Consider the following 26,116-nt stretch of genomic DNA (forward strand, 5'->3'; position numbering starts at 1 on the left):
CTTTCTTATAGTTATTCTTTTTCCTGGTTTAGGTCTGAAGGTTTTGATTTCTTTAGTCCATAATGACTTCAGCCCAATGACATGAGTTATTTTATTGTCTTCATGATGAAAGAAGCTTTCTCTCAGGATGTATTTGAGAAAGGCATAAACACGAGGATGCTCACTTACATTATCACAGCTGCTTCTCTCCCCTTCTGGTTGCTATAGGGCCAAGTTTGGAGTATGAATGCTCTTACTCCCCCATTAGTCCTTCCAGTGAAATTAAAGAAATTACAAGCAACTCATCAAAAACACTTGACAACTTAATATCTGAGCCTCATATTTCAGTATCTCCTTTGATGTTTTGAGAAAAGCAGGTGGTCGTATATAAGAAAGCAAGTTGGGAGCTCTGGGTTTCTATTTCACCTTATATCTCATTGTGATCACAGTACCTGAATTTAGGTCCTTTCTAAACTAGAAAGATTTTATTGTCATAAAGTAATATCTGAAATAATTAGAGGAGGTACCCCCATTGTGTTAGTAGTGAATTTAATCTAAATCATAAATCTTTCCATGAAATTATTGTATAATGATTAGGAGATTGAAGTAAAAAATACAAAGGGAATTTTTGCCTTATGTGAAAGCATTTAGAACTTGCCTGAACTATTATCTTCAGTTCCCAGGCATTGTACTCTAAACAATTGGTCAAATAGAAAATCACCAAGTTGCTGGAGGAATTTGAAAACACTTATCAAGAACCATCAAATTGGATTGGGGATGTGGGAGTGAGTTGTCTAGAAAATATAAACATTCAGGGGCCTCCACAGTGTCACAAGGGAGTTAAGCACTGCACCATGAAGCAATCTACAGCCTCTGCAGCACGAGTTCGATCTCCGGCCTGCCAGGGAGAAACCCACATGGCGAAACAGACCTCTCCTGTCTTGCCCGCTCCTCCCCTCAGCAGTGTGTTTCAGTCAGTCTGTCTGTTCTGTTCCCTTCTCTGTCTCTGGTGAATCCTTTTACCGCCCCCCCCCATCTCTGGCCTGTACCCCAGCTCTTGTATGCATAAATAAATCAATCTTTAAAAATATATAAACATTCAGGAAGGTGATAATGATTATGTTCAAATATCTTTGTTTTTAAAATCTTTTTAACATACTACAGTTTTATACCTTTGCCAGTATTTTGAAAGTATAGATTCTCCCCCTTCAGGCATAGTCACAGTAGCACACCCACCCCCAAAGTACATGAAGTCCTCCACACAGTCCAGTACATTCTGTTCCCCAACCTGTTCCTGCCCTCCTGTCCCCCTCTGGATGCCTCAGTTTTGTTGTCAGTTTTCAAGGGTTGGTTTTAAAGTTTGTCTGTGACCCTTTGGTTTCTCTTTAGTCCACATATAAGAGACACCATTTGGCATTTGTCTTTCTCTTTCCAGCTTTTTTGGCTTAACATAATCCTTTCCAGCTCCATTCATGTTCTACAAATGGCACGAGTTCATAGGTTTTGATTGATCTCTGGTAGTATCTCTCTGTGTACATGTACCACATCCTCTTGATCCATTCATTTGTTCTTGGGCACTTAAGTTGTTATCTTACCTTGGCTATGGTAAATAGTGCTGCAATAAACATAAGGAAGCAAGTTCCCTTTTAAATTAGTATTTTGTATCCTTTGGATAGGTCCCAGGAGAGGAATTGCTGGGTTATATGGCAGATCCATTTTTTTTTTTTTAATTTTTTTTAAAGAACTATTTATTTATTTATACAAGCACTGGGTACAGTCAGAAGCACGGGAGGGTGAGAGGATTCACCAGAGCCAGAGTGGGGAACAGACCAGGCAGATCAACGAAATACATCGCTGAGGGGAGCAGCAGGCGGCAGGAGAGATCTGCGTGCCATGTGGGACCCTCGCCAGTGGCCGGGGATCAAACCGGCACTGCAGAGGCTGCGGGCAGCTTCTCAGCCGTGCTCAACCACTGCGCCACCAGGGGAGGCCCATTTTTTTTTTAATTTTTTTTAGATTTATTTTTATTTATACAAGAACTGGGGTACAAGCCAGAGGTGCAGGAAGGCGGGAGAATTCACCAGAGACAGAGTGGGGAGCAGAACACACAGAAGACCAAAAACACTGCAGAAGGCGAGACAGGAGAGGTCTGCCATGCCATGTGGGTAGCTCCCTGGCCGGCCAGGAAACGAACCCTCGCTGAGGAGGCTGAGGACAGCTTCACAGCAGTGTGCTCAACCCGCTGGGCCACCAGTGAGGCCCAGTAGATCAATTTTTAATCTTTTGGGGAACTCACATACTGTTTCCCCTAATATGTTCAGATATCGATTGATAAAAGGGTTATATTTGTCTAATAAGACATTACGATTTAAGATAAACTCAAATGGGGCCTCCCCTGGTGGTGCAGGCTGTTGAGGGCAGCGCTGTGAAGCTGTCTGCAGCCTCTGCAGTGTGGGTTCGATCTATCCCGGCGGGCCGGTTAGGGTCCCACATGGCCGGGCAGACCTCTCCTGTCTCTCCTGCTGCTCCCCTCAGCAGTGTATTTCAGTCAGTCTGATTGCTCTGTTCCCCACTCTGTCTCTGGTGAATCCTCTCACCCTCCTGCGAATCTGGCCTATACCCCAGTTCTTGTATAAATAAATAAATAAATCTTTTTTAAAAAAAACTTTAAAAAAAAAAAAAAAGATAAACTCAATGGATAAAAGTTCTCAGAGAAGCACTAACTTATTTTTTTTTAAGTGAACTAATACTGGAAATCTCTCACAGAGCAAGGCCTGCCTTGGAATTTAATAAAGTACTAAAGTCCCCAACACCAGAGAATTTCGAAGAAGGCTGACAATGACCTGGTGACTGATTCCACACTGAATGACTGACTGAGTGGGCTAAGTGACTATCAGTGTTACTTACAACTAGAGATTCTCTAATTCTTTTTTTTTTTTAAAGAACTTTTATTTTCTTACATGTTAATCTTTTCTTTCTTTTTTTTTAAGATTTATTTATTTATTCATACAAGCACTGGGCACAGTCAGAAGCGCGGGAAGGTGAGAGAATTCACCAGAGCCAGAGCGGGGAGCAGAGCAGGCAGAAGGACCGAAGTACACTGCTGAGGGGAGCAGCGGGCGGCAGGAGAGGTCTGCGCGCCATGTGGGACTCTCCTCCGGTGGCCGGGGAGCAGCCGGGGATCAAACCCTCGCTGCAGAGGCTGCGGGCAGCTTCGCAAGCCAGCACTCAACCGCTGCGCCACCAGGGGAGGCCCTAGAGATTCTCTAATTCTTTTTCTGTCTATGAAGATAGAGTTCTTAGAAAGTGACAAAGCATTTCTAATAACTCATTTCATGCACACAAATATAACACAGTTAACCCCTTTATGAAATGTTCATTTTTTTCATTCTCTGCAATGGTAATTCCAACTGATTTTTCCATCATCTCAAAGCATCTAAGTAACATTATGCATACAAATTGTTAGAGAGGAAATACGTATTCTCAGTTTTGTCATTTCTTTATGAAACTGAACTGAAAGGATACCTGAAGTCCAAGATATCATCCAAGGAGATTTTACAGGCTAACTGAAAAAGCAAGTATCAAGACAGTATAAATTATACTTAGAAAATAAATATAAATAAGGAAAAAGAAAAATCTAAATATATACCAAACTATAAGTAAGGCATGACATTGCAGAAGAAACATTTTAACTTTTTTTACTTGTTCACAGTATTTGTTCCAGTAAGCCTGTTTTGCTCTAAACAGTTATATTCAAAATAATTTTGGAAAATAAAGCAAACTCCACTTTAGTTCTCAATAAATATTAATGAGTTTCAGCAAAGAATTTCTCAAAATGCATTTCTGTCTTATATAACACTTAATTTTAAATTGTATGCTGCATAAAATATCTATTAAATTTAAATACATGCTGAAGGAATGGCCAAGGTTATTTTCTTCTTGGTTATTGGTTTTCTTCTTGGTAAAACATGGTTATTTTCTTCTTGGAGCTTAAAAACAAAGAGAAAATGGTAAGAAATACATCTGTGAAATCACTACGGGGCATATTGACAAAATGGAGTTCACTAGCTATGTAGATAAATGTTAAGAAACCTTAAATAAAAGTAAGGTTAAAATCAGGCGAGGTTAAAGAAAAATATTTTCTGGATGAGGTAAGGATATTAATGCAAGTTTTAAAGAGGAGACTAGAAACAAAGTTGGATGAACTATAATTGTATGACTCCTCTATCATTCTTCAAATAATTAAATCCTTTCATAGATTTTTAAAAAGAAAAGACCACATTTTCCATGTCAGTTTCCCGGGTCATTTGGTCTTTTTTTGCTAATTACTACCTTAGTTTTAATTGGGGGAGTTTTATGTTATTTAGGCTTAGGTAACCAGATGATGGATTTGTGGTTCTTCTTAGGCACACTTAGTCTTAGGACATACTGTCAAAAGTAAGCTTTGCTCAAACTTGCATTTGAAACAAGAAAGGTCACAGAAGGGTAGCTTGTGTCCCAAACTACCCAGAATCCAGCCCCAGCCAATGTTAGTAGAGACTTGTTGACCACATGAGCGGTAACTGTATGCATTTCTAATGACTGTCTCTTTGCTTTGATTGCTTTTTAATGATTTTGTGATTTCCTATAAACAGCCTCAACCATTTCAAGGCTGGCTGTATTTCTCAATTCTGTACAACCTATCGCCACTGTAGATTTCATTATTATTTTCCTCAAGTGCTCAACCACGTACCAGTGAAGGAAGGCCTCCCAGGGGAACATGGGTGTAAACTGGTCTGAGGGGCGCTTGAAGAACCCCTGGCTGGCAGTGCTGTAGCTCATGAAGGTGACTGGGACTTGAGGCTGTGGGGTGTGATGTCACCGACAGTGGTCTTGATATAAGCAGTTGCTGCTTTTCGGCTCCTTTTTGTTTGTTTTAATTATTTTTTTATTTTACATATTTTTTTACACCATTTTCCATTTTTGCACAATGTATGCTTTCTCATCTCAATTATCGTCCCCGTGAAATTCCCACCACCCACTCAGCCATGAACCATCACAGTCCCTTGTGCTCTTCCCACCCCTGTTTTGATTCTACTCCCTTCTGCGCGCCCCCCCCCCCAATGTCTCTGGTTTATAGTTGCTTGTTGATTTTGATTTTCACTTTATTATAATTACTTTTCTTTTTTTTTTCTTGATCCCTTATTTGGAGCCTCTATATTCCTCCTATAACTGAAACCATCTGATATTTTTCATTTTCCTTTCTGGCTTATTTCACTGTTGTCTCTTTACACAGCACAGCCCCGGCCAAGCGAGCCAGCATGGCCCTTTCCATATAGTGACCCTTGACCCAATTGTTACCTGCCACAGATGGACCCAAAAGAAAGCTGTCTAATCTGAAGGTCTGGTCAAAAGTTCTGAGCCAACCGAGCCCAGAGTCCCCAGTTCTAAATGCACCAAGAAAGCACAAGGACATATATGCCTCCTGTGGCTTCTCTATAGTGCACAGACCATGGCTCAGCACTGTCCCTGTGGTGGGTTCCAGTGAGGTCAAGGCCATGTTCATCATTGATCACTCTCAGAACTTGACACCTATCTGCTTGTCACATTGCACACCTGGGTATGCATGGTTTCCCTCATAGTTTAAATTTATTTTAAATTTTGTGTTTACTTTAAGGTATGTACATAGCAAGAAAATGATAAGTGGTGTTTTTCTCTGCTGCTGATTGCAGACTAGAGCAGCCAGGTCCTGAGGCGGCACCTGGAAAGTTCTAAGAGAACAAAAGGAGAACTGAAGTCTTTTATACATATTTATCTTTACTTGCATCAGATTCATGATTTGTGATAATTATATTGTAGGAAGAGATTAAAATTGAATAGATACTGGTCAGGGAAGGCCTCACTGGTAAGGTGATATTTGGACAAAGGCTGAAGATTAGAAAACATGCAGTTTAGTTATATGAGGAAAGAATGCTCCAGGCAGAGAAAAGGGAATTTGAAGATCTGAGAAGAGAGGATGTGAATAATGTGGAGAAGAAATTTCTATTTCTCACAATCTGGGGCTTTTTGAGAACACAAGAGGAACAACAAGCAAACATTACATGGATGTGGGCTATAGACACTGGGAGTGTATATAATTCGAAAGCAGGACACACAGCTTTCTGAGGGGACCAAGCAAAGAAAGGAACTGATCCTGTTTGAAGAAGGAGCAGAATGTTTCCCTCATGATATAGTGACAAATATGTTGGAAAAATTGACTGACAATCAACAATCTTATCATCCTGCTATGTGGACATCTCCATTACGATCATTATGAATAAAAGTCACAGTCAGTTATATTTTCCTTTCTAAATGTTGACTTATGCTGTGAAAACATGAAATTTAAGAAATTGAGCTGAATGTATAACCTATCAAATAATTATGTCTACTAAGCAGCAGAGAGATTCTAGAGTTTTCTTTCCAATAGAATTTTGTCCTTAATATCATTCTTTTAAAAAAATTGAAATGTAGTGAAAGAGAACGTTTAGAATTAAGGTAAACTATGCTTGTTTCTAAATCATTGAGACCTGAGGGACACTTAAGATAACTCATTATATTACATTTTAGAATCTATAGAGATAATTGTATATAAATATATACATATATAACTGAAAACAAAAAAGAAGTCATATTTATAAAACAAAGTTTAGTAGCTATAATAATTGAGCTGTTAGTGTCTTGCTTAACATTTTGCCACAGAGATAAATAAAATTTAGATGTAATAAAATTGATTTATGTATACAAAGCAGTTAATTTTGATTTCCTACTATGACAGCAATATTCTCATAGCCTCTTTAGGAATGTCAAACCACATGTAAAAGAAAATAAAACTTTCATTAGCAAATAAGTCAATCCACATATTTTTGAAAGCTGACAGAAGCAGGTTGTCTGACCAGTTTTTATTCTACTTATGTGAGGCTAAAAGATGAAGACACTAACTCTTTTCAAATATGTCCGTATTTCCCAGCTATTCTTTAAAATGTGTGTTTGTTTTGAGCAGTGTAAATAAATGTCAGAGTCACAAGCAGAAACTCAGTCATCTGTATTATTTTCCTAATCATCGCCTCTTGTCTCTCTACAACAAAAGCAGACTTTGCCCTCATTCCAGGACAGCACACAAAGCAGAGCATGCGCAAGACAGCCAGGTTTACAAAGAAGGTATGGACATAATGCTGTCAGTGTTACCGTACCAAATACACTTAGACTCTGCATGGGACCCCAACTTAGCTATACAGGCATGGACACCAGAAAGTGTCAGGAATTAGTAAATAAGAGTGGCAAAGCAAAGGAGAACAACATTGATTTCAGTTGGGACTGCTTTTAATGCTTAAGTTACTGAATGCATATTAGCAGCAGCCTTAGGAAGATCACCTTTAGAAAGAGGCTTCAACGCAGGCTCTCAAGAAGTAAGAGAAATAGCAGAGAGGAGAAAAGGTTAACAGTAAGAAAAGTTTATATCCTTCCATAGTTTTCAAAACCTCAGATGAATCTGCACACAATTAGAGAGTCTCGTAGGTAATATAGGTAAGAAATCAACAAGCAAACATATGAACATTGACTATAGACACCTGGCTCGTAGAATGGATTTTATTTCAGGCAACTCCAGTAACTAAGTTTTTGTTAAAAAAAAAAAGGGCATTTTCCCATAGGATACATTAGATACTTAAATGGCATGTGATACAATTAAATCAATAAGCAACTTAATCAATGCTACAACCTAAAACCCTTTCAGAAATGAGACATTAAAAATGCATAAAACTAAACAAGATACTGTAACATTTTGCTATAAGACCAGTATAAAACATAGATTATAAGCTTTCCCTATTATAAAATATGTTTCACATAAGTTTATGCCCACAGGATATCATTTAAATGGGAAATGGATGGAGAAAAAAACATTTTTTGTAGTTTCAGAAATTTTTTAAAGCTCCTTTATACAGCTCTTTGGGCTTTGGAAAAGTTGACTTAAAATGGAAAATAAAAAGCATTATTTATAATTAACTGCTTTGTCAAAAATTTTAAGACTGCTGATTCTTCAGGAAATATAGTCCACTACCAGTTAGAATAAATTAATGCTTCATTTTCCCTAGGAAATTAGAAACACCTGTTTCTAATATGTTTTCCTATTTAAGTATTTAATCTAGAATAATAGAGTAGAATTAACAAGTTTGTGGGTAGTGACTGAGCAGTTTTCATTTTAATTCACAATGTATTTATGGTATTTTAAGAACCACCAAAGAAAAATTATCTTTCTCTGCATTTTTACGGTGTTCACTTTCTAAATCAGATGAAAAAAATCATATACACTTATAGTTTCAATTTCATGTAAATAACTCCACTGTTGTTTATTTTCATTGATTTTCTTGTTGAGCTATGAACAGAAACTGTTTTCTTATGGAAAGTCTCTCTAATCCACTCACACCTGATACATGACATATGAAACAGCCTGCTCCCAGCATGCTCAGATACTCGATACAAGCAAGTCTTTCATGGCATCTGTCAGTTTTCTAACCAGCTGCAACTTATACCTAAATAATAAAAAAATGCTTGCTCTGTCTTAACATGTACCTTTTGGGGAAGACCTACTTAACATTCATTCATTTATTAATAACTTCATGAGCAGTCATCAAATATCTAATATACACATGGCATTATCTTAAGGGCTGTTGCTAGATACAGCAGCTTGATCTACTCTATCCTAGAGCATAAGGCTCATTCTAGTTTATGTTCACATATACTAATTCAATAAGCATGGATTAAGAACATCTTTTATGCACATTATTCTAAGATCTTCCATATGCTTTTGCTAATCTCTCCAAATTTTGATAGAAACTATGGCAGTGGAATTTCTCACACTACACTTGGGAAGGAGTTCTCATAAAGAATAGCTTAACATTCACCAAATGGCAGATTCACAATGAGCAGAAGATGAGAAGAAAAGACTTTACCTCCAAACCAAGTATCACACAAGCGAGACAGTGCCCAAGACAGATTCAGGATCTACACCAATATTCAACCTAAAGAAACAGAAAAAACTGTGGCTTTAAGAGTAAGAAATCAGAACTTTGCTGTTGGTGCAGGGGTTAAAGTCTCTCAGAGATATCAAGCTAAAACAGCCACTGCTTACAAGTTTGATCCCTGGCCAGGGAGCTGACTCACATGGCACAGGAGATCTCTGCCCGCTGTTCCCCTCAGCAGTGTATTTCAGTAGATCTGCCTGTTCTGCTCCATACTCTGTCTCTGGTGAATTCTCTCACCCTCCCCCCCCCCACACACACACCTCTGGGCTACACCCCAGTTCTTATATGCATAAATAAATAAAAATATAATTTAAAAAAATCATTTAAAAAAATAAATTTGCTGGTTATATCAGTTTGTAGTTGTATTGTAGGTGCAAACATTAAGGAGTGAGAATGGATCATGATCCTAATCTGGGGGCATGAGACTGGCAGGAACAAGGCAAGAGATGCAGACCTTGGCCTGATAGGCAGCAATCATGATTTCCTTGGATACCGGCAGAAATGTGAAGTGGTGCCTCCCTCCCAAGAATCCTGTGTCATTTCAAATAAAAAGAGGGCCTCCACGGTGGCACAGCAGTTGAGCGCTGGGTTGCGAAGCTGCCCGCAGCACTGGTTCCATCCCTGGCCGCCGGGCTAGGGTCCCACATGGCTCGCAGACCTCTCCTGCTGCCCGCTGCTCCCCTCAACTGTGTACTTCGTCCGTCTGCCTGTTCTGCTCCCTGCTCTGGCTCTGGTGAATTCTCTCACCCTCTGGTGCTTCTGACTGTACCCAGAGCTTGTATAAATAAATCTTAAAAAAGAGAAGAAAAGCCTTTTCACAAAAATGTTACACAAATATTGGTATCAGCTTTTGTCACAATATTAAAAAAATAGAAAAGTTCTGAACTTTATCAATATAATATGAATGGATAAACAAATTGTGGCAAATTCATACGATCAAACACAGCTCTGAAATCGAAATCCAAGAACTGCTAATATAGGCAAAAGTATATGTCAATTGCCAACCCATTATGACGTATGAATACTGAAATCAAACTCAAATGCTATGTATCATGTGATTACTTTTGTAGGAGGTCCCAAAGTGCGCAAAACTAATCTCTGTTGGAAATAAAATCAGAATAGCAGTTAATTCTAGGGAAGCAGCAGCAGGAATTGACTAGAAGGGAGTATGAGGAAATTTCTAAAGTAAGTCCTATACCTTGATAAGAGTTTTGTGTACATGCAGCAAATGTATGTATATATATATGTGTGTGTACATACAGCAAATGTATACTTTAGATTTCTGCACTTCTTATGTAAATTTTACATTCAAGATGTAAATAAATTTTTAAGCTCTAAATAAAAATATGTATTTCAAAGTATTTAGAGAAAGATGTACTAATGTCTGTGTTTACTTTCAAAATGCGTGAATGAGATGATTTATCAAGTATAAGAAAATGATGAATGATAGAAACTAGGTGCTTTTTGCAAAACTGTTCTAACATTGCAGTATGCTTTTAAATTTTTTTCATAGCATATGTTAGAAAAGTTGACCTTTGAAAAAAAGTTAAATGTTTATGTTAATAATCAAGTTTACTTAGGGCCTCACCCAGTGGCACAGCAGGTTGAGCGCAGCGCTATAAGGCTGTCTGCTGTCTCCGCGGTGCCAGTTCAATTCCCGGCTGGCCAGGGAGAGTTCCATATGGCATGGCAGACCTCTCCTGTTCTCCCGCTGCTCCCATCAGCAGTGTATTTCAGTCATTCTGCTCCCTGCTCTGTCTCTGGTGGAGTCTCTCACCCTCCCATGCCTCTGGCCTGTACCCCAGTGCTTGTATAAATAAATAAATCTTTAAAAAAAAATCAAGTTTACTTAGACTTTCAGTTTTACTATTACATGGACATTAAAAGCATTTAATTGTGCACATGTTTTTAACTATCCTTCAAAGCTATCCACTTCGTGAGAAGTGGGAATATTAATTGTTGTTATATCTTTATGCTATGTCAGACTCATAAGACTGGTTGTACCAAAAATTGTCACATGGTCTACACCCCTCCCTCTCTAGTCTTCTAAGTTTGAGAGTATAATCACCTAATATTGCTGTAATAAAGGATACTCACTAGGCTCTTAGTGAACTGCTTCTGGTATTAACATAAATTTAAATCCCTTATACCTATAAGACCTGGGCAGCATCAATGGAAAGAAAGATGACTTAGACAGAGAAACCAACACGTAGCAATTCTAATCAATTTTTTTTAATAGAAAATGTGTTCTAGGACTCCCTGGTGGTGCAAGGGGTAAAACACAGCACTGTGAAGCTATCCACAGCCTCTGCAGCATGAGTTCAATCCCGGGCCCACATCCACATGGCACAGCAGATCTCTCCTGTCTCATCCACTGCTCCCCTCAGCAGTGTATTTCAGTCCATCTGCCTGTTCTGTTCCCCACTCTGTGTCTGGTGAATCCTCTCACTTCCCATGCCACTGACCTGTACCCCAGTTCTTGTATGTAAATAAATAAATAAATAAAAAACTTTAAAAAAATGTGTTCTAAAAAGATGAATTTTTTTTGCATCAAGAATCCAACTTTTTCATTATAAGCCAAGTAATACTAATTAATGCCATTAATTATTGATAGATCTCACTCCATAGATAGTTCCAGTTCCAGTGGCTAGCTTCCAACAATTTATTTTATTTGTGTAATTGATTTGTATTCATACACTACTGGTATTTTCCCACTACATTATACCACATAGTGAGATGCTGAGATGGAGACAAGTTAGAGAAACAAGTTAGGAAGAGACTAGGTGGCCTTTCAGGGCAAGTTAAACCATTTTGGATCTGTATCATAAAGATAGGAAGAGATTGAAGGAATTTTAAGCATATGGTGCTATAAGTAGAAGTAATTATGGACCCTGGCCAATGAAAACCTAAAAAGTCACAACTCATTTTTCTGGCCTAGCAATGCTGCTTTTATAATCCTGCCTCCAATTCTTGAATTTGGGGTCCAATCACTATCACGATAGTATTATATGCCAGTCATTCTGACTCATTCAACTTCTTCCAACCAGATGCACCTTATTTCTCCTGCTGCTTGATACTTGTGCTTTGTGGAAACTGAAGTGGTTGAGGAATGCTGCTAGTGGCTTACACCACAGCACAGCCATCAATAGTATGGGCTGTTAAATGAGCAAGGCATGTTAACTAACATTTCCTTCTGAAAGATAACTTATATTAGTAGTTACAGCCTAAGTCCAAAATTAAAGCTCCAAAATATGATGTCATAAACAGAAGTTTCTCTTATGATAATCCAGAATTAACAGATTGGATCGCAGGGTTCCACTGTCCTCAACACAGAGTTTTCACTCACCGCTAAGTTCAAGGGAGCTGCTTCAACTCTGACCAAGTCCAGGGAATGGCACACAGATTCCTTTTCTAAGTGCATGGACCAGATGTTCCACATAGCACTTCTTTCATATTCTGCTAGCCCCAAAGGGCTGTTAGGGAATTTCAAAAATGTGTCTGCCTGCACAATCATATATCCAGCTAAAACTCAGGAGTGCTACCATTTAAGAGGGAAGTGTACCAGTGGACTGAAGCAGACTCTGCCACAGTGAGAGCTATAAAAAGTTGCTTTGCAAATCTGCTGTATTTCATGTGGTAATTTGTAATGTTTAGCATGGTAACTGGCACACACGGTAATCAGTAGACAGCTGTAGCTTGCATTATAATCATTAGTATCAAGATTTTATATGTGCACAAATCCAAAAGAAAACTTGTACTATCCAAATGGTTTCTGAGCTCCAAAGGAAACTATTGTCAGCTGAAAACTAGTTTTAGCAATATTAAAAATCCTCCCCCCCAAAAAAATACATATTATAATCCATTTCAATAATTAAATGTACTCAGCTTCTCTTGGGTGGTCTGTTCTGTTCTTGTTTCAGCTTAAGATTCCAAGAATAGTTATAACAAATTCAGAGATGTTTAACAGGATGAAGTTCTGTTTCAATGACTAGCTGTCCTGGGTTGTGTGAGTGAAACAAGTGAATTATGTATACTTTTCAAACTGATTTGGAAATTTCCAAAAGGAATTATTTTTGATATTTACTTCCTAACATCATTCCCTTAAAATAACTCAGATTTCGTTTCATTAGCTTCAAGTTTTGATGCCAGTGAATTAAAAAGAAAAGTACACACACCAAAAAATGAAAGGAAGAGGATATAAAAATGATTATGAGAAAAATTTAAAATAGAATTGTCTTTGATCCAGCAATCCCACTTATGAGTATATATGCTCAAAAGAATAAAATTTAGGAACTGAAACATATTTATATGTCTGTGTTCATAGCAATATTATGCACAATAGCCAAAAGGTAGGAGTAATCTAAATGTCTGTAGACAGATGAATGGATAAACAAAATGTGAAATGAATATATATATATACATATATATGACTATACCTGTGTGAATATATGTATATATACATTTATAAATATGTGTGTGTGTGTGTGTCTGTCATATTCATCCTTAAAAAGAAAGAAAATTCTGCCTCATGTTTCAACATGGGTTAATCTTGAAGACATTCTGTTAAGTGAAATAAACCATTCCCAAAAGGACAAATTCTGTATGATTCCACTTACATAAGTTTCCTAGAGTAGTCAACTTTATGTAGACAGAAAATAGAATGCTGGGTGCCAGGAACTTGGAGAAAGGGAAAAGAGGGAGTTAGTTTTTTTTTTTTTTTTTTTAATGGGCGTTAGTTTTTAATGAGCACATTGTCCTGGTGATACAAAGAGAGATTACATGATATTTGCTGTTGACATATCAGTACTATTTATAGAGACTCAGTGTTTCAGGATGATTCTTTCTTTAGCCACTCAAAGACACTCCCATTAAAAAGAAAGACAGTTGCTCAAGTGTATTGAGTCATGTATTAATGCAGGAGGAGAGAAAGAGTAGGGTGGGAAAGACTTGACTCAGATCTTCACTTCCTTTCTCCTACAAAAGAATCCTTATTTATTGACCTTTGGGGCAATGTGCAAGAAAAACACCTTTTGTCTCAATTTTGAGAATTAACAGAAAAATCCAAATGAATTATTTGGAATAATGTTTTCTATTATTCATCTTACAAATAGTTTCTTCCATCTCATTTGTGTGTGTACAAAGGGTAACAAACTCCTTACAGGAAATATCTGAATTTCAGGATTTCCTAAGTCTTCAAAGATAAAGTGCATAACTCTCCAAGATAAATAGAGTTAATGCTTTGATGTTGTGACTGCCCGCCCAGCATTAAAAGCAAGAGAGATCCAGCAAACATGTTTGAATTAAACTGATTCTTGATTCATAGAAGTACTTCCAGGATACTTCTGAAGTCATCAGTAAAATAGTTGATTCTGATTGATTTGGCTGTATGAATTATATTATTAGTCATTAATCAAGGAAGAACCCAATCCTGAAGTGGTATCGAGACACAACAGAATACTACTCAACTTAAAAAAAAAGTGATCTCTTGTCATTTGTGACAACATGAATGGAACTAGAGGGGCTTATGTTAAGTGAAATAAGCCAGGAGGGGAAAGACAAATTCCAGATAGTTTCATTTAGATGTGGAATATAGAGAGAAAAAACAAAGTGTCAAAGAGAACAAAACTTAGGATTCTGCAGATTTGGTACTGTGGGAGGGGGTGGGCAGTGAAGAGCAGGGTTTGGAGGGGGCCCAATTGACTAAGATAGAAAACTCTGGGTGCTTAGATGGTGAGTGTGGTGTAGAAACATACATTTGAAGAGGTGTGATCCAATACCACAAAATCATATACAGTACTGTAAGTCAATGTTACTTCAATTAAAAAAATAAATATCTTTGCATTATTTTTCAGTTTGTCATTGCACTTAACTGAATGTCCATTAATCAACAAGCATAAACAATCTAACTCTAATGGGCCATCCCTGGATTCATTCAAGGATTAATCATTATTACAGCCAAAGAGAACAAAGGAAAATCAATAAATGGAGAGCAAATCTGGATATTGCTCAAAATATAGCTCAAAGTAGCTAGTTACTCGCTTATTATGTAACCTGAAGATCTATTCTCATAATAGAAACATCTAAAAGATTAGAAGGATGAGTTTCATAAAGCACAAACTTAAGCAACCAAATAATGTTATAACAAAATGCAATTTGCTTAGCGTGAGTAATAATTTTTTCCTGGGATATTTAACGTTTGCAAAGCATTGGCAAAGTGCTTGGCTTTATTGGAAGCTCAGAGAGAACATAGCTTCTGACTGGCACATAGTTTCCCTTTCCCACCATGACCACTCTTACTCCTACCTATCTTCTTTCACTGTTTTCTTTTTCCTCCCCACACCCCATACCAGTGCATACCCATCTTTTTTTTTTTTAAGATTTATTTTATTTTTATTTTATACAAGACCCAGGGTACAGGTCACATGCATACCCATCTTATGATAACACACTAAAAAAAAAATTCTACCCATCTGATGCAAGGATGCTAGATATTAAGCTACTATTTATAATAGTAGCATTTCCTAATACACTACATGTCCTTATGCACTTAGGCTGTTTCCGCAACACGGCTGTTGTAAATAGGGTTTCAATAACTAAGAGTGCATCCATCTTTTTTAATCAGTGTTTTTGCATTCTTCAGGTAGATATTAGGAGCCGAATTGCTGGGTCATATGGTATATCTATTTTTAATATTTTGAGAAACCTCACATTGTTTTCTATAGGGACTGGATCTGTCTACATTCCCACCAATAGTGTATGAGGGTTCCTTAGTCACCACATCCTAGCATCCTTGCCAACATTTGTCGTTTTGGTCTTTTTGATATGGATCATTCTCACAGGTGTGAAGTAATATCTCATTGTGGTTTTTATTTGCATTTTGATTTGACTTGCATATGATAAGTGTTGCATGTGACTCCTCAGCTATTAAAAAAAATGAATTGTCATTTACAACAAGATGGATAAAACTAGAGAGAATAATGCAAAGTGAAATAAATCTAAAGAAGAAATAAATCTAAAGAATGGCTTCATTTATATGTGGAATAAAGAGAAACAAAACAGTGGATCAGACAAAACCCAACTATAGATAACAAACCCTTGACATCTGACTACAGAACTGATGCTGTCAGAAGGGGAGGTTGGTGGGGTAGGAATGGAGAATGAAGGGGGTCCAATGGAGCATAGTGGAGGGTTTTGAGCTTTGGTGGTTGGCATGATGTAAAAACACACATCTGTAGACGTTTGCACATATAATCCCCACAACAAAGATAGCATTGTAAACCAACACAATCTCAATAAACCTAACTGAAAATATTTATTTAAATTTTTTAATATTTAAAACAGAAATGCTTCTACAACTATTTTTCATTCAACATTATGTTTTCAATGGTTGTCTATTTTCTATTCATTTTAAGTGCTAAATAATATTTCCTTTCATAATTATAATGCATTTAACCATTCTTCTATTGAAAGAACTTAACTTATTTTCTCTCCCCACCCCAATCTTGCTCATTGTAAATAATGTTTCACTTGCTTTGTGTACAAATTTTCTTGTGATGTGTGTGCAAGTTTCTGTAATAAATCTTATAGAACTGGGGGGCCTCTCTGGTGGCACAGGGGTTGAAGACACAGCACTATCAACCTATCACCAGCCACTGCAACATGAGGTCGATCCCTGGCCAGGGAACTAACCCACATGGCGCAACAGGCCTCTCCTGTCTCCCACTGATCCCCTCAGCAGTGTATTTCAGTAGCTCTGTCTGTTCTGCTCCCCACTTCGTCCCTGGTGAATCCTTTCATCCCCCCCCATGCCTCTGGCCTACACCCCAGTTCTTGTGTGCATAAATAAATAAAATCTAAAAATCTTATAGAAACAGGGAGAGGGAAAGAGAATTTCCAACAATGAGCACAGTAATATTCATATCTGTTCAGAATTCTCATTTCTTTTACCTATTTATTTAAGAGAGATGTGTTTATCTTGTAAATCTGCAGATATAAAGCCTCATGACAAGTTCAAGATGTTACAAATAATTCCATAAGACTCAAGAGATGGGTTAGCCTGGAAAATTGGACAACTGGTGATTACCAGCATATGAAAAACCATACATACTAAATTAAGTGATTTTGAATTTTGTATTTTTTATTTTTTCTTTGTTTCAGTTTTGAAGTTTATCTTATAAACTATTCAGAACTGCAGACATAATCACATTGTGTTGTAGAAAGATCATCATTGCAACAGCACAAAGGATGCTAATTGCCAAGAGAGGGGAAAAAAAAAAAGAAGGAGTTAGCAATGTATGAAAAAATGATTTCACCTTGAATTCAAGCAGTGGGAATGAAATGAAAGGATTTATAGATATTAAGGAGGTCTAATCTAATTATTTAGAGATGAATATACATTATTTCAATAAAAGTGAGGGTAAGTAAAAGGAAAGAATTTAAAATGCATTTTAAGTTTCTAGTCTGGATGACTGACCTTGTGATAGCAACTGGAAGATCAGATTGAAAGATAACCTTTAATAAATATATTAAAGATGGTGATATTTTTAAAAGCTTTATTGAGATACATGGATGCCATGTAATTCACTATGTTCAGTAGATTTATGACGTTCACATTGTGTAACCAATACCACCCAAAAGAAACAACATGCCTCTTAGTTGTCACCCTCAACACCCTCCCTGGCCTTCCCCAGGTCTAGACAATCTTTAATCTACTTTTGTCTCTAAGCTTTGACCATTTATTCATATAAATGGAACTACATAATATGTGATCTGCTTAGTGACTGGCTTCTTTCACTTAAGCATGCCATTTTCAAGGTTCCTCCATGTTGTGGCATGTGTCAGTACATCATTTCCTTTTTTTTTTTTTTTTTTAATAGAGTCATGCTTTATTTATTTGTTTGCTGGTTTGTTTGTTTTGTTTATACATGCACTGGGTACAGTCAGAAGAGCGGGAGGGTGAGAGAATTCACCAGAGGCAGAGCGGGGAGCAGAGCAGGCAGAAGGACCGAAGTACACTGCTGAGGGGAGCAGCGGGCAGCAGGAGAGGTCTGCGCGCCATGTGGGACCCTCCTCTGGTGGCCGGGGAGCAGCCGGGGATCGAACAAGCGCCGCAGAGGCCGCGGGCAGCTTCGCAACCCAGCGCTCAACCGCTGCGCCACCGGGGAGGCCCTACATCATTTCCTTTTAACAAAAAAAAAAAATTCCATTATGTTGATGTCACTCATTATTTACCCATTCATCAGTTAATTGGTATTTCACTATTTATTGTAAATAATGTCGCAGATATGTGTTTACATTTCTCTCTTGGGTATGCACCTAAGAGAAGCATTTGCAGAATCGCATTGTAACTCTATGTTTAACCTGTTACAGAACTGCCACACTGTTTTCTAAAACGCACTGCAGGGGTGGACTATGGATGATTTAGTGGCAGATGCACTATGGTGATTCCTCAGGCGGGAATCCTATACTTCCCAAATACCAAGAATAATATAAGTACACGTTACATCAATTAAAAAAAAAAAAGAAAGACACACTTAACATGAATACATAGATAAATGAACTAAAGTAAAAGCATTGCATCATATTGTACTCTCTTCAATAGGATTTGTGGACTCCAGTATCTCTGCATTCTCATGGTTACTGGTTATTCTCTATCTTTTTATTATAATCATCTTAATGATTATAGTATCTTATTGAGATTTTGACTTGAATTTTCCTCATAGTAATGTTGAGCATTTTTTCATGTACTTATTGGTCATCTGTGTATCTCCTTTGGAAATATGTCTATTCATATCTTTTGTCCACCTTTTAAATCAGGTTAATTGCTTTTGCACTACCCAATATTAAGAATTTTCATATATTTTAGATACATGTCCTTATCAAACATATTTTTTACAAATGTCTGCTCCCATTCTGTAGGTTTTCTTTTAAATTTCTTGATGGTCTTGTCTGCGTAAAAGATTTTAACATTTATGATGTCTAGTTTAACATTTTTATTATGAATGAGTTGAAATATTAATAGGCAGAAGCTATATATACAAACAATGTGGACAAACAATGATTTATTTGATCTGATAGCTGAGAGACAAGATGACCCAGGAGATGCAGAGACTAAGAGAACTTAGTAATACCAAAGCACAGTACAAAGATGATATATGTTGGTAAGATCTCATCCAACAGCTTTTGAATTTCAAGAATTACTAAACCCTTACTTCTGTTTTTTGCTGAATTTTGCAACTGAAATGGTCACTCTTGTGTTTCAACTGCTAACTCTATGGGCTTAAGGCATACTGTTTAATAAAATGAGATAGTTATGTTTCAGAATCTAATACACATCTGGTTTATGATAAAAGTTGCACAAATGCCAGTTTCCCTGACTTACTCCCAGGTGCCCCTTGTATATTTCATGGCACTATCTCCATGCTGCAGGTATCAAGGTAGCCTCGAGTCATCTTGTTGTAACATGGATATATGGTAATGTAAATCATAACTGAAATTCCTCCACTACAGGAGTAAATACTGTAACAAATGATATATCAGACTTAACTGATGAATGGATGGAGTCCAGCCAACTCACTTCTTTATTTCCTATTCAGCCACCACAGTATTCTTTTTAACTTGGAGTCTTTTTACCCATATAAAATGTTTTGGATTCAACATAATACTTATCATTTTTCATCCAGTAAGAGAAGTGACATTGGAAATTAATGCACATAGATACAATAAATACAAGAATGATCTCACAGACACTGTATCAATAGCATTCTCAACCACATAGTCTCTCTTTTGAACTCAATATGAGTTAATCTTTGATTTCATGGAATGTTTAGTTTTTTTTTTTCAAATCTCATTTGTCCATGGATTAACTTTGAGAAGATAAGTCTCTAGCAATGTAGATTTGGAAGCAGGCAGTAATATTTGGACAGGACTCATAGGAGTGGGACTCAGTTTTCAGGCAAAATCCCCAAGTAGACTATAATAGCAACATTCTTGAAGACTTAGAACTTCATTCACAGTTTTCTGAATATTGACTTTGATGCTTAGGACTTAATGCTGTATAATTCCTATATTTTCACATGAAAATAAAAGAAAAAAAATCAGGCAGTTCCTCTCACTAAGATGTTCAGTGCAACATATATTTGTTAAGCACGTGCTTAACAATACTGCTAAGTGATAGAAATAACAAGATGAAAAAAAAAAAATACTCAATGACCTTATGGTCTATAGCAGGGAAAAAATCACAGCCATTTCCTTGACCTAGAATCAAAAGCCCAAATCTGCTTTATGATCTATCTGGAATCAGTAAAATTATTAGAGCTCAGATTTACATTTCCATGAACTTATTTAAGTCATTTAAACCCTATTCATCCATAAAGTGGGAATAGTTAACAATTCCTATCCCTAGTGCTTTGTAGATGATGCTAAAAAGAGAAAATGAAACAATGCATGTACTAGTCACAGTTCCAGGAAACAGTAAGACAATAAATGTGAACTTTAATACTTCAGGCATAATATTATGCCCAAATAATAACAATATTTGCCAGTATACTAAGATATTGACTCAGTTTTTACTTTGTATAGACATGACTTTTTCAGCTTGGCAGAATTCTAAAATCCATCTCTTTAATGTATCTCATCACAAATATATAATTGCAGGGCTAATCTTTGTACTTTGAAGTGATGTCTAATTTATTATAAATATCTTAAATATAGTCCCAACCCCTAGAACTTTCTGGATCTAAGAGACATCATTTTATTTTTGCTCTTAGAAGCTATTTCCATTAGAAATTTTTGCTGCATAAATTTTAACAAACATTTGCTTCTTAAATATCCCAAGCACTTAATTCTCATTACTGTGAAATAATATGTATGGAAAGTGACATGTCACCTTAAGTAAACTATAAAGACCTTTCTTTTGCCATCTCAACTTTCTAATTTCCCTCTAGACACACTTCTTGAAAGATTTATTTATCCCTCAGATCTGAACTTCTTCACTTTCCATTACATTTCAAAAAAAAAGTCTGCCTTTCCTCCTCACTTCTCCACTGAAACGCTCATGTGAAAGAACTAAGACTCTCACTTATAAAAACTTATCTTCCCGGGCCTCCCCAGTGGTGCAGCAGTTGAGCGCTGGGTTGCAAAGCTGCCCAAAGCCACTGCAGCACCGGTTCGATCCCTGCCCCCAGGCAAGGGTCCCACATGGCGCTCAGACCTCTCCTGCCGCCCGCTGCTCCCCTCAGCAGTGTACTTCGTCACTCTGCCTGCTCTGCTCTCCGCTCTGGCTCTGGTGAATTCTCTCACCCTCCCGTGCTTCTGACTATACCCAGTGCTTGTATAAATAAATAAATCTTTTTAAAAAATTGATCTTCTCTCATAATACTTAAAATTTCAGCTGCATTTGATTCAGTTCACCACTCCTTACCTCTGAAAAATTTTGATCACATCTTGAGCTTCCTCTGAGTGAAAAATACCATTCAGTAGGATGATGGCAAATATTTAAAAACTGGCTTTCCAGGGCAAAAGAGCCCAGTTGGTAGTAATGGCCAATTTCTATAGTTTAAATACTTCCACCATAATTTATTTCAAGCTGCCAACATAACATTTCCTAACAGAGTCGAGATGAGCACCCATGTTCCAGCACATCACTTGCTCTATGAATTGACACCTGTTCACTGAACACTAGAACTGCAAATAATTTTATTTTCATAAAATATTAATAAAATGCAATTATATACTCGCATATATGTGTGTATATATATGATATGTTTATACACAATGGAATACTACTCAGCTCTAAAAGAGGTGAAATCTTGCCATTTACAACAACATGGTTGTAATTGAAAGGGCTTATGCAAAAAAAAAAGTCAGAAGGAGAAAGACAAATACTGGATGATTTCACTCATATTTGGAATATAAAGAAATAAAATAAAGGAACAGACTAACACAAATCAAAACAAATCCTAGAAATCTGACTCAAGAATTGAGACTACCAGAGAGGAGGATGGGGTGTGAGGAACAAGGGAAGAGGGAGGCCCAATCAACTCTGATGGAGAGTTATGGATGTATTGGTGGGGGGTATGGTGTGGTAACACATCTGAAGAGGTGTGAACCTTTATCCTTAAATCATTTACAGTGTTGTAAATCAACACTACCACAATAAAAAATTATTCAGTTTACTAAGTAAAAATAAAAGATAAGTTTGTCTATTTTAAAAGAAAAATAACCTCTGAAGACCTAAAGCTTACATTTTTATGAAAACTATGTAAGTATGGCTTCATTAACTAGAAATATGTTTTAATTTTTGTACTCCTTACATCATTAGTTTACATAAAAATCTTGATTACAACTGTAAGGGCAGGAATGGCCACTGAGCAGGTTTTCTAGGATCCCATGCAGACTGGATGAAGGAGAAGTCAGAGTCCTCAGTGGTATTTTGCAGGTCTTTTATTGGGATTTACCCAGTACACAGCAGGCGGGGGTGCTGGGGGGCCAGGAGCCTGGCAGGCCTTCCAGCCCCCAGCAAGTCTCCACTCTATCTGGGCTCTCCGGCCTTCTCTCGCTCTCTCTCTCTCAGCTTCTATTCATTCTTGGCTTCTTCTCAGCTTCTGCTGGCGTCCCCGTGATGCCACCCTTAAAAGCCCAGTCTCAGCCCAGGTGAATCCCATCTACCTATGCCCACACCCTATTCCAGGTGCCCGCCATCAGGCATGCATTCAGGACTACAGGGATCCATCATCTATCCTGATGGCGGGAGGGCAGAAAAGCCTGACATTTTTCCTTACCCTACAACAACATAATTAGTGATCTTGTTAAAATGGCAAAGTAAATAATTACGAAAGATGTGTCTTCATTTTATTATTCATATAAATCTTATCAGTCCATCGGCAAAATTTCCTGATATTATCCATTGCAGTGTTGAGTCTCAGGGGCCTATGTCATATGCAAGGATAAATAAACTCAATTGTCTGAAATTTTACCAAGTTTGGTCATATAAAAACATGTCTTTAAAATGTATTTTTTTAAAGATTTATTTATTTATGCATACAAGAGCTGGGGTACAGGCCAGAGGTGTGGGGGGTGTGAGAGGATTCACCAGAGACAGAGTGGGGAACAGAACAAGTGGATTGACTGAAATACACTGCTGAGAGTCAGGAGAGGTCTGCTGTACCATGTGAGTAGCTCCCTGGCCAGGGATGGAACTCGTGCTGCAAAGACTGCAGATAACTTCATAGGTTGCGTCTTAACTCCTTGCACCACCAGGGAGGCCCTCTAATCCTGGTTCTATGAATCCAGGTTCATCTGATTCCAAAGCTCATGTTACTAAGTACTGTACTTTTCTGTCTTCCACCTATTTTGTTACAAAAATTAGCAAAAAAAGTGTTTTCTTGAAATAATATCTAGATCATCAATTCAGACCAGTAATTTGTAACATTTTCTAAATGCTACTGACCTGCAAAAAAAAAAAAGTTATAAAATTTTTTGAATTAAATCTAAATTAACTTATTCTGTTCTAGATATTGATAATCACATGTTATGCAACACATATGCAATATTTCTAAGGTACAGAGCATTTACAATTGAGGTATTTCACAATATGAAAATCAAGGTTAAGTTATCTGCTTTAGAAACTGTGGAAAAAGTTATAAAAATAAGAATAAATGAAACAGAATGGAATACAGACAAATAAAGCAGAGGTAAACTACAGGTGTGAGTGGTGAATTTTAGTGGCTTTGAATGAAAAGCAAGAAAGAGCAAATCATCAGTGACAAGAATCTATTGGTGAGGCCCATTGCAACTCTTCTCTCTTCCATGCTAAAGTCATTGTATTTGTTCCTAACTTGTTCCCCAAAATGCTAAATCTTTGCTATTCAACTCAAATCACCTGCGGTGTGCCCTTGTCTCTGGGACCTCAGATATTTGATAATTGTCTCAATGTTACTCACTTTCTACGTTTTTGTGAACCATTTTATATGAGGGTATGGGGGAAGGAACAGGATAACCAGGATGTTTAAATAAAACACCTCTCATGGCTTGTTCTCACATATAAAATATAAAGACTTTATATAATGGAGTGTAATGCAAGGATATTCTGGCAGAAATAAGACAAAGGCATATGCACCGCAAAGGCCATAAACACCATAAATAACAATGAGCTTAAATCAAGCATCAACAGTATAATAGACTTTTTCTTATTCATCATGTTATCTGAATGCTGCAGTGAGGTCAATGATAGCTGCAGATGACATTAAGTTGTTTTTGGTAAAAAAAAATGTCAGGTGACTACTAATCTTTTTATTATCACTTTAATTGATGTCACCACTTATGAATTAACAATTTTCCTTTCCCATAACATAGAAGAAGGTCATCCTCAGAAACAAGTTTTTCATATTTGGTTTCCTAGAAAGGTTGTATGTTCCCTGTTTATGTCAAAGGCAAGTTTCCTGCTACCTTGCTGTGTTCTTTGTCATGATACATGATCTTTCTGTCTGTAAGGGCAGGACAGGACACAGTGCAGGTTTTCTGATCCCATGCAGACCGGGTAAAGGAGGAGTCAGAGTCCTCAGTGGTTTTGCAGGATTTTTATTGGGGTTCACCAGGCATATGGCAGGCAGGGGTGCTGGCTGGGGGGCTGGGAGGCCTCCCAGCCCCCAGCAAGTCTCCACTCTATCTGGGCTCTCCGGCCTTCTCTCGCTCTCTCTCTCTCAGCTTCTATTCATTCTTGGCTTCTTCTCAGCTTCTGCTGGCATCCCCGTGATGCCACCCTTAAAAGCCCAGTCTCAGCCCAGGTGAATCCCATCTACCTATGCCCACACCCTACTCCAGGTGCCCGCTATCAGGCATGCATTCAGGACAAGGATCCATCATCTATCCTGATGGCGGGAGGGCAGAAAAGCCTGACATTTTCTTTACCCTACACTGTCCTTCAGATCAAAACTGAAACATCATTTCTACAACAGTATCCTACCTAATTCCTCATTCTAAATTTGGTAACATAGATTTGCATTCTTATAGTATCATTGTGTTTTCTTTATAAGAATTGTCTTTATGTGTTTAATGCCAGTTCACCTACAAGTAGTTTCACCACTACATGTTAATTTGGTTCCCTAACATCTTTCCACTTCTGGCAAATATTACTTGTTCAAAAATGTTATTGGAATACATTTTATTCATCTTGTTTTTGCTACAAAGGATAAAACATGTCCTAAGGGAGCAAGATAATATGATAAGACTTAAAGGTTGCCATGGCTAACGTTCCTAGATAATCCACAGAAAGGAAAAGGAATGAAGTTGAAAAATGGTTTTATTTTGGACAGAAAAGTGCAGAAGCATTCATAAAGAGGGGCTGGGTTTAGGTCTCAATTTTTGAAAGGATACAAAACAATAAGATGGGAGCTTTATGGCCTCTCAAGCACCCCTTGAAAGATATGACAGGGCCTCCCTGGTGGCGCCAGGGGATAAGTCTCAGCACTGTGAGGCTATCTTCAGCCACTGAAGCATGAGTTCGATCCCCTGCCTGGGAGCTACACACATGGTGCAGGGGACCTCTCCTCTCTCACCCACCCTCCCCTCAGCAGTGTATTTCAGTAGATCTGCCTGTTCTGCTCCCCACTCTGTCTCCGGTGAATCCTCTCACCCCCAGCACCTCTAGCCTGTGTCCCAGTTCTTGTATGCATAAATAAATACCTTAAAAAAAAAAAGATATGTGTAGGGTAAGGTAAAAGGTATCAGGCTTTTCTGCCCTTCTGCCATTTAGGACAGATGACAGAACTCTGTGGTCCTGAATGCATGCCTGATGGCGGGCACCTGGAGTAGGGTATGGGCACAGGTAGATGGGATTCGACTGGGCTTTTAAGGGTGGGGTCATGGGAATGCCAGCAGAAGCCGAGACAGAAGCAGAGAAGCAGAAGCAGAGATCACCGGAGAGCCCAGATAGAGTGAGGATTTGCTGGGGGCTGGGAGGACTCGGCCCCCCAGCACCCCTGCCTGCCATATGCCTAGTGAACTCCAATAAAAGACCTGCAAAAATCACTGAGGACTCTGATTCCTCCTTTACCCGGTCTGCTGGATCAGGAAACCTGCTCAGTGTCATTCCTGCCCTT

This window comes from Talpa occidentalis, unplaced genomic scaffold, assembly GCF_014898055.3.
Source record: "Talpa occidentalis isolate TD23 unplaced genomic scaffold, MPIMG_talOcc4v2.1 talOcc4.5, whole genome shotgun sequence".
Classification (NCBI taxonomy): domain Eukaryota; kingdom Metazoa; phylum Chordata; class Mammalia; order Eulipotyphla; family Talpidae; genus Talpa; species Talpa occidentalis.